The sequence below is a fragment of the Mandrillus leucophaeus genome, unplaced genomic scaffold (genome assembly GCF_000951045.1).
Source record: "Mandrillus leucophaeus isolate KB7577 unplaced genomic scaffold, Mleu.le_1.0 Scaffold289, whole genome shotgun sequence".
NCBI classification, from domain to species: domain Eukaryota; kingdom Metazoa; phylum Chordata; class Mammalia; order Primates; family Cercopithecidae; genus Mandrillus; species Mandrillus leucophaeus.
The window spans coordinates 2,649,788-2,657,297 of NW_012103020.1; the positions used below are offsets into that span (position 1 = coordinate 2,649,788).

Below are 7,510 nucleotides of genomic sequence, written 5' to 3' on the forward strand. Positions count from 1 at the left end.
AAGAAAGAAAGAAAGAAAGAAAGAAAGAAAGAAAGAAAGAAAGAAAGAAAGAAAGAAAGAAAGAAAGAAAGAAAGAAAGAAAGAAAGAAAGAAACAATACATTATTAACTATAGTCACCCTACTCTGCTATCAAACACTAGAACTTACTTCTATCTGTGTGTTTGTACCCATTAACCAACTTCTCTTCATCCTCCTTCCTCCAACCCACACACCCTTCCCAGCCTCTAGTAGCTATCATTCTACTCCCTAACTCCATGAGATCAAATACTTTAACTTCCATATATGAGTAAGAGCATGCAATATTGGTCTTGCTGTGCCTGGTCTATTTCACTTAACCTAATGACCTCCAGTTCCATCCATGTTGCTGCAAATTACATGATTTTATTCATGTTTTTATGGACAAGTAGCATTCTAATATGTGCATATACCACATTTTCTTTATCCATTTGTCTATTGATAGACACTTAGGTTGTTTCCATCTGTTTCCATATCTTTGCTATTGTGAATAATGCTGCAATAAACATGGGAGTACAGGTATTGCTTTTATGTAATGATTTACTTACATTGGATAAGTACCCAGTAGTGGTATTGGTGAATCATACAGTAATTCTGTTTTTAGTTTTTTGAGAAATCTCTATGCTGTTTTTAAGAGTGGCTGTACTAATTTACACTCCCTCTAACACTGTATAAGCATTCCCCTTGCTCTTCATCCTTGCCAACATTTGTTATTTTTTTGCCTTTGTGGTTCTGATTTGCATTTTCCTGATGATTACTAATGTTGAGGATGCTTTTATACACCTGTCAGCATTTTGTAGGCCTTCTCTTGAGAAATAGCTATTCATGTCCTTTGCCCACTTTTTAATGAGATTATTTGTTTCTTTACTGTTGAGTTGTTTGAGTTCCTTGTATATTGTGGATGTTAGTACCTTGTCTGATAAAGAGCTTGCACATATTTTCTCCCATTCAACATGTTGTCTCTACGTTCTGTTGATTGCTTCCTTTGCTGTGGAGAAGCTTCGTAGATTAATATGGTCCTATTTATTTTTGGTTTTGTTGACTGTGCTTTTTGAGGTCTTAACCATAAAATCTATGCTTCGACTAATGTCCTGAGGTATCTCTTCTATGTTTTCTTTTTTGTTTGTTTGTTTTTTGAGATGGAGTTTTGCTCTTGTTGCCCAGCCTGGAGTGCAATGGCACAATCTCGGCTCACTGCAACCTCCACCTCCTGGGTTAAAGCGATTCTCCTGCCTCAGCCTCCCAAGTAGGTGGGATTACAGGCATATGCCACCATGTCCAGCTAATTTTGTATTTTTAGCAGAGATGGGGTTTCTCTATGTTGGTTAGGCTAGTCTCAAACACCCAACCCCAAGTTATCCACCTGCCTCAGTCTCCCAAAGTGCTGGGATTGCAAGCATGAGCCACTGCGCCTGGCCTCTATGTTTTCTTCTGGTGGTTTTACAGTTTCAGATCTTACATTTAAATTTTAAATCCATCTTGTTTTGATTTTGTATATGGTGAGAGACAGGAGTCCAGTTTTATTCTTCTGCATGTGGAATTTATTTTTTGTTTTCAATTTTTTTTTTTTTTTTGAGACAGAGTCTGGCTCTGTCTCCAGCCTGGAGTGCAGTGGCATGATCTTGGCTTACTGCAACCTCCACCTCCCAGGTTCCAGTGATTCTCCTGCTTCAGCCTCCGCAGTAGCTGGGACTACAGGTGTGCACCACCATGCTCAGCTAATTTTTGTATTTTAGTAGAGTTGGGGTTCACCATGTTGGTCAGGATGGTCTTGATCTCTTTACCTTGTGATCCACCTGCCTTGACCTCCCAAAGTGCGGCGATTACAGGTGTAAGCCACTGTGCCCAGCTGTGGAGTTTTAATTTTCTCAGCACCCTTTGTTAAAAAGGATGTCCTTTCCCCAATGTATGTTCTTGTTTCCTTTGTCAAAAATAAGTTGTCTAAATATGTGGGTGAATTTCTGGATTCTCTATTCTGTTCCATTGGTTTATGTGTTTGTTTTTATACCAATATCATGCGTTTTTATTACTATACTATATTTTGAAATCAAGTAGTGTGATTCCCTCAGCTTTGCTCTTTTTGCTCAGTATTGATTTGGCTATTTGTGCTCTGTTTTCTTCCATACAAATTTTAGGGCTATTTCTTCTACTTCTGTGTAAAATAATATTAATATTTTAATAAATATTGGATTGAATTCATATAGTTGTTTGAGTAGTAGGGTAATTTTAATTATATTAATTCTTCTGATCCATGGACATGGAATGCCTTTCCATTTGTTGGTGTCCTCCTCAGTTTCTTTCATCCGTGTTTTGTAGTTTTCCTTGTCTAGGTTTTTTACTGCTTTGGTTCAATATTTATTTCTAGATTTTTTAACAGGTATTGTAAATAGGATTGTCTTCTTAATTTCTTTTTAGTTTTTTAAATAGCTGTTGTAAATGGGATTGTCTTCTTAATTTCTTTCTCTGCTAATTCATTATTGGTGTATAGAAACACTACTGATTTTTTGCATGTTGATTTTGTCTCCTGCAACTTCACTGAATTTGTTTATCAGTTCTAATAGTTCTTTAGGTGGATTCTTCAGGTTTTTCTACATATAAGATCATATTGTCTGCAAAGAGGGACAATTTGACTTCCTCTTTTCTAATTTGGATGTCTTTTATTTCTTTCTCTTGCCTGATTTCTCTGGCTAGAATTTCCAATACTATATTGAATATGAGTGATGAAAGTGGACCTCCCTGTCTTGTTCCAATTCTTAGAGGAAAGGCTTTCAGCTTTTCCAAATTCAGTATAATTTTAGCTATGGGATAGTCGTATATGCCTTTACTAAGTTGAGTATGTTTGTTCTATGCCTACTTTTTTGATAATTTTTTTCCATTAAGGGATGCTGAATTTCATAAAATAATTTATCTGCATCTATTGAGAGGCATGTGGTTTTTGTCCTTCATTCTGTTGATGTGATGTACAGCACTTATTTATTTGCATATGTTGAACCATCTTTGCATTGCTGACATAAATCCCACTTGGTCGTGGTACATTATCTTGGATTGCTGTTGTATTTGGTTGAGGATATTTGTATCTATGTTCATCAGGGATACTGGCCTTTAGTTTTCTTTTTTGTTGCATGCTTGTCTGTTGGTGTTAGACTAATGCTGACCTCATAATATGAGTTAGAGAGAAATCCTTCCTCTTCAATTTTATGGAATAGTTTAGGAGAATTGGTGAAAGTTCTTCTTTGAAAATTCGTTAGAATTGGCAGCAAAGCCATCTAGTCTTGGACTTTTCTTTGTTGAGAGGCTTTTTATTACTGATTCAATCTTATTACTTGTTATTGTCTATTCATGTTTTCTATTTCTTTTTAATTCAATCTCTTGGTCGATTGTATATGTCCAGATATTTATCCATTTTCAGTTTGTTAGTGTACAATTGTCAGTAATAATCTCTGATAATCTTTTGCATTTCTGTGCTATCAGTTGTTATGACTTTTTTCACTACTGATATTATTTAACTGAATCATCTTCTTCTTTTTTTTGGTTAGACTATCTAGTGGTTCATTGATTTTGCTTATCTTTTCAAAAAACCAAATTTTTGTTTCATTGATATTTAAAATTTTTTAAATGTATACATCCTTTAGTTTTGCTCTAATTTTTAGTAGTTGTTCTACTATTTTTGGTTTGGGCTTACCCTGCTTTTGTAGTTTTCTGAGGTACATTCATAGATTGCTTATCTGAAAATGTTCTACTTTATGTTGTAGGCATATTTTGATATATGTGGACCACAGGGAGTCAATCACTTACCCTTTCCTCATATTAGGCAGCCTCTCTGAGATTCTAGCCAGTTCCAGCCGAGCAGGCTGACTCACTTCTCTCTCCTTCCTTGTGTTACGTGTTTCCTGTCACTTCGGCGTTGAATTCCAGTGTTTTCTCTTAGGGAATCTATTTGAAGTGTGACTATCTACTAACTCTTTTGCTTCCTCTTCATACAGGAGGCAAGTATCAGATGCCTCTAGTCATTCATCTTGAAGCCCCTTCTTCCATCATTAAATTATCTTACCTCTAAAACTGAAATTCAAGAGATCCAATTCCAAGAAGATAGTGTGATGACCTCTGAGGATGCACTCCCCAGTGAAACATGAAAAGCTGATGAAAACTATTGAAAAGAGGAAAAGAAACAAGCAACCACCTAAAGTCTTGGAATAGTTCTATAAGTATATAGCAAAGGAAGAAACATTTATTCAATAAAACATACTACAACAGAATAGTGTGCGAATGTGTGGCATTTGAATCACAATCCATTTCCTCTCTCTTGCCCACTCCAGTTCAGTTTAACAGAATTTTCATTTAGGATGCATGAGGCCAATACATAAAGCTTCTTCTTCCTCAGCTCTCAATAAAAGCTTACCTTATTACACGATGAGAGAAAGCTTCCAGCACTTCTCATTTCCTCCAACTACAAGATGAAGTTAAATTCCTGGTGAGTATGTCTGGGAGTTCAGGGACTACCATAGGTCTACATGTGCTATGGTGGTTTGCTACCCAGCTGATTTTTTTGTATTTTTAGTAGAGATGGGGTTTCACCATGTTGGCCAGGCTGGTCTTGAACTCCTGACCTCAAGTGATCTGCCCACCTTGGCCTCACAAACTGCTGGGATTACAGGTGTGAGCCACTGTGCCTGGCCTAAAAGTTACATTTAACAAGGAGCAACCAATGTATTAAAAGACAGAGATGAGCTACAAAGAGAAATACTGGAAATGAAGAAGTAGTCATTGAAATTAAAAAGTCTACTGGATGAGATTTCTAGACTGGACACAGTCATAGAGATAATTAGTGATGTTGGATACTTGCTTTGAATAATTCACTCAGAATATGTCACAGCAAGATAAAGAGAAGAAAAATGTAAATATGTAAAAAGTAAGCATGGAGGTTAAATGAAAAGATACAAGTATTTGTCTAAGTTAAGGGTCAGCAGACTATAGCCTACAGGCTAAATCCAGCCCACAGCCTATTTTTTGTAAATAAAATTTTATTGGAACAAAGTCAGGTCCATTCATTTACACATCATCGATGTGTGCTATTTGCTACAGTGGCAGACTTGAGTAGTTGTAACAGAAATTATATGGCCTGCAGTGCCTAAAATATCTATTTGGCCCTTTGCAGGAAAAATTTGTTGACCGCTGGTCTAGGTAATGTTTCCAGAAGATAAAATGGAGAAAATGATGAAAAGCATTACTGGAAAAGATATTTAAAAGTTCTTTCACTTTTGAAAAACAAAAGAGCTAAGGATCAAACAGAATAAGTAAATCCAAATCTATGTACTTTATACTAAAATTACAGAACATAGAGGATCTTACAAAGTCACCAGAGAGAATATAGGTTAATTGAAAAGGTATTCTAATTAAACCAATAGAATTCTTTCTATTATTAACAGTAAATGTTAGACAATAATTTAGATATATTTTTCAATGTATTGAGAGAAACTAACTGGTTAAGTAGAAATTCATTCCAAGCTATTGTTCAAAAAAAAAATTAAAGAATTCTCTTGGCTGGGTGCAGTGGCTCATGCCTGTAATCCCAGCACTTTGGGAGGTCGAATCAGGTGAATCACGAGGTCAGGAGTTCAAGACCAGCCTGGCTAAGATGGTGAAATCCCATCTCTACTAAAATTACAAAAATTAGCCAAGTGTAGTGGCAAGCACCTGTAATCCCAGTTACTCGGGAGGCTGACACAAATGAATCGCTTGAACTCGGGTGGCAGAGGTTGCAGAGATTGTGCCACCATACTCCAGTGTGGGTGACAGAGAGAGACTTTGTGTCCAAAAAAAAAACAAAAAACAAAAAAAATTCTCTCAAGAAAAAAAATAAACCCAGAGAAGAAAATTGTGACACAAGAAAAATATGATAAGCAAAGTAATTTGTAAAATATGGTAACTATAAAAAAACATAAAGATTTTGATATAAAAAAGTAGAAAAGCTAATAAAGAAATTTAGCCAAGTTGCAGGTACAAGATCGACACATATATATCAGTTGTGATTCTATATACATCTATCCATAGATGATGTTTTCTTGTATACAGAAACTTGTCAAATATCTACAAAATAAGAGTCTCTTCAACAAATTGTCACGGAACAAATTTTGCATCTCCATAGGCAAAAGAATGAAGTTGGACCCCTACTGCACAGCATAGACAAAAATGAACTCAAAATGGATTGTGACCTAAAAATGACAACTAAAACCATAGAACTCATAGACAAAAGCATACCGGTAAATTTTAATGACAATGAATTTGCCAATGGATTCTTAGATATGATACCCAAAGCACAAGCAACAGCAAAAACAACAGCAACAAAAACAGATGAATTGGACTTCATCATTATTTAAAACTTTTTTATGTTAAAGAATACTATCAAGAAAGAAAAAACAGTAACCAAAACAGTGCAGTACTGGTACAAAAACAGACACATACACCAATGGAATAGAATAGAGAGCCTAGAAATAATGCTGCACACCTGCAATCATCTGATCTTTCACAAAGCTGACAAAAACAAGCAATGGGGAAAGTCCTTCCTATTCAATAAATGGTGCTGGCGTAACTGGCTAGGCATATGTGGAAGATTGAAACTGGACCCCTTCCTCACATCATATACAAAAATCAACTCAAGATGGATTAAATACTTAAATGTAAAACTTAAAAGCATAAAAACCCTTGAAGGTCACCTAAGAAATATCATTCTGGACAGAGGACCTAGCAAGGATTTCATGATAAAGATGCCAAAAGTACTTGCAATAAAAATAAAAATAAAAAAAAGGGACCTGATTAAACTAAAGAACTTCTGCATAGCAAAACAAACTATCAACAGAGTAAAAGTACAGTCCACAGAATGAGAAAAAATTTTGCAAACTATGCATCTGACTAAGGTCTAACTGTCCAAAATCTGTAAGGAACTTAAACAGATTTACAAGCAAAAAACAAACCACCACATTAAAAAATGTACAAAAACATGAACAGATATTTTTCAAAAGAAGACATGCATGCGGTTAATAAGTATGTGAAAAAATGCTCAACATCACTAACCATTAGAGAAATGCAAATCAAAACCACAATGATATACTATCTCACACCAGTCAAAATGGCTATTACTAAAAAGCAAAAAAAAAAAAAAAAGATAAAAATAAGAGATGCTGCTGCGTTTGTGGAGAAAAGGGAAGGCGTATACACTGTGGTGATCTAAATTCAGCAATTGTGGAAAGCAGTTTGGTGATCTCTCAAAGAACTTAAAACAGAGTTACCATTTAACCCAGAAATTTTATTACTGGGTATATACCCAAAGGAATATAAATTCTTCTACCATAAATTCACATGCATGGGTTGGGGGCAGTGGCTCATGTTTGTAATCTCAGCACTTTGGGGGCCGAGGTGGGCAGATTGCCTGAGCTTAGGAGTTCAAGACCAGCCTGGGCAATACGGTAAAACCCTGTCTCTACTAAAATACAAAAA

At 35.6% G+C, this 7,510-nt stretch overlaps 1 long non-coding RNA gene across 1 annotated transcript in view; it reads right to left on the minus strand.

Annotated features, from left to right (window-relative positions):
- Positions 1-7,510, minus strand: part of LOC105543654 — a 35,837-nt gene that overhangs the window by 26,004 nt on the left and 2,323 nt on the right. The window contains exon 2 of the long non-coding RNA XR_001006653.1: positions 4,068-4,163. This is a non-coding gene — a long non-coding RNA (uncharacterized LOC105543654). The remainder of the gene's footprint in view (positions 1-4,067; positions 4,164-7,510) is intronic.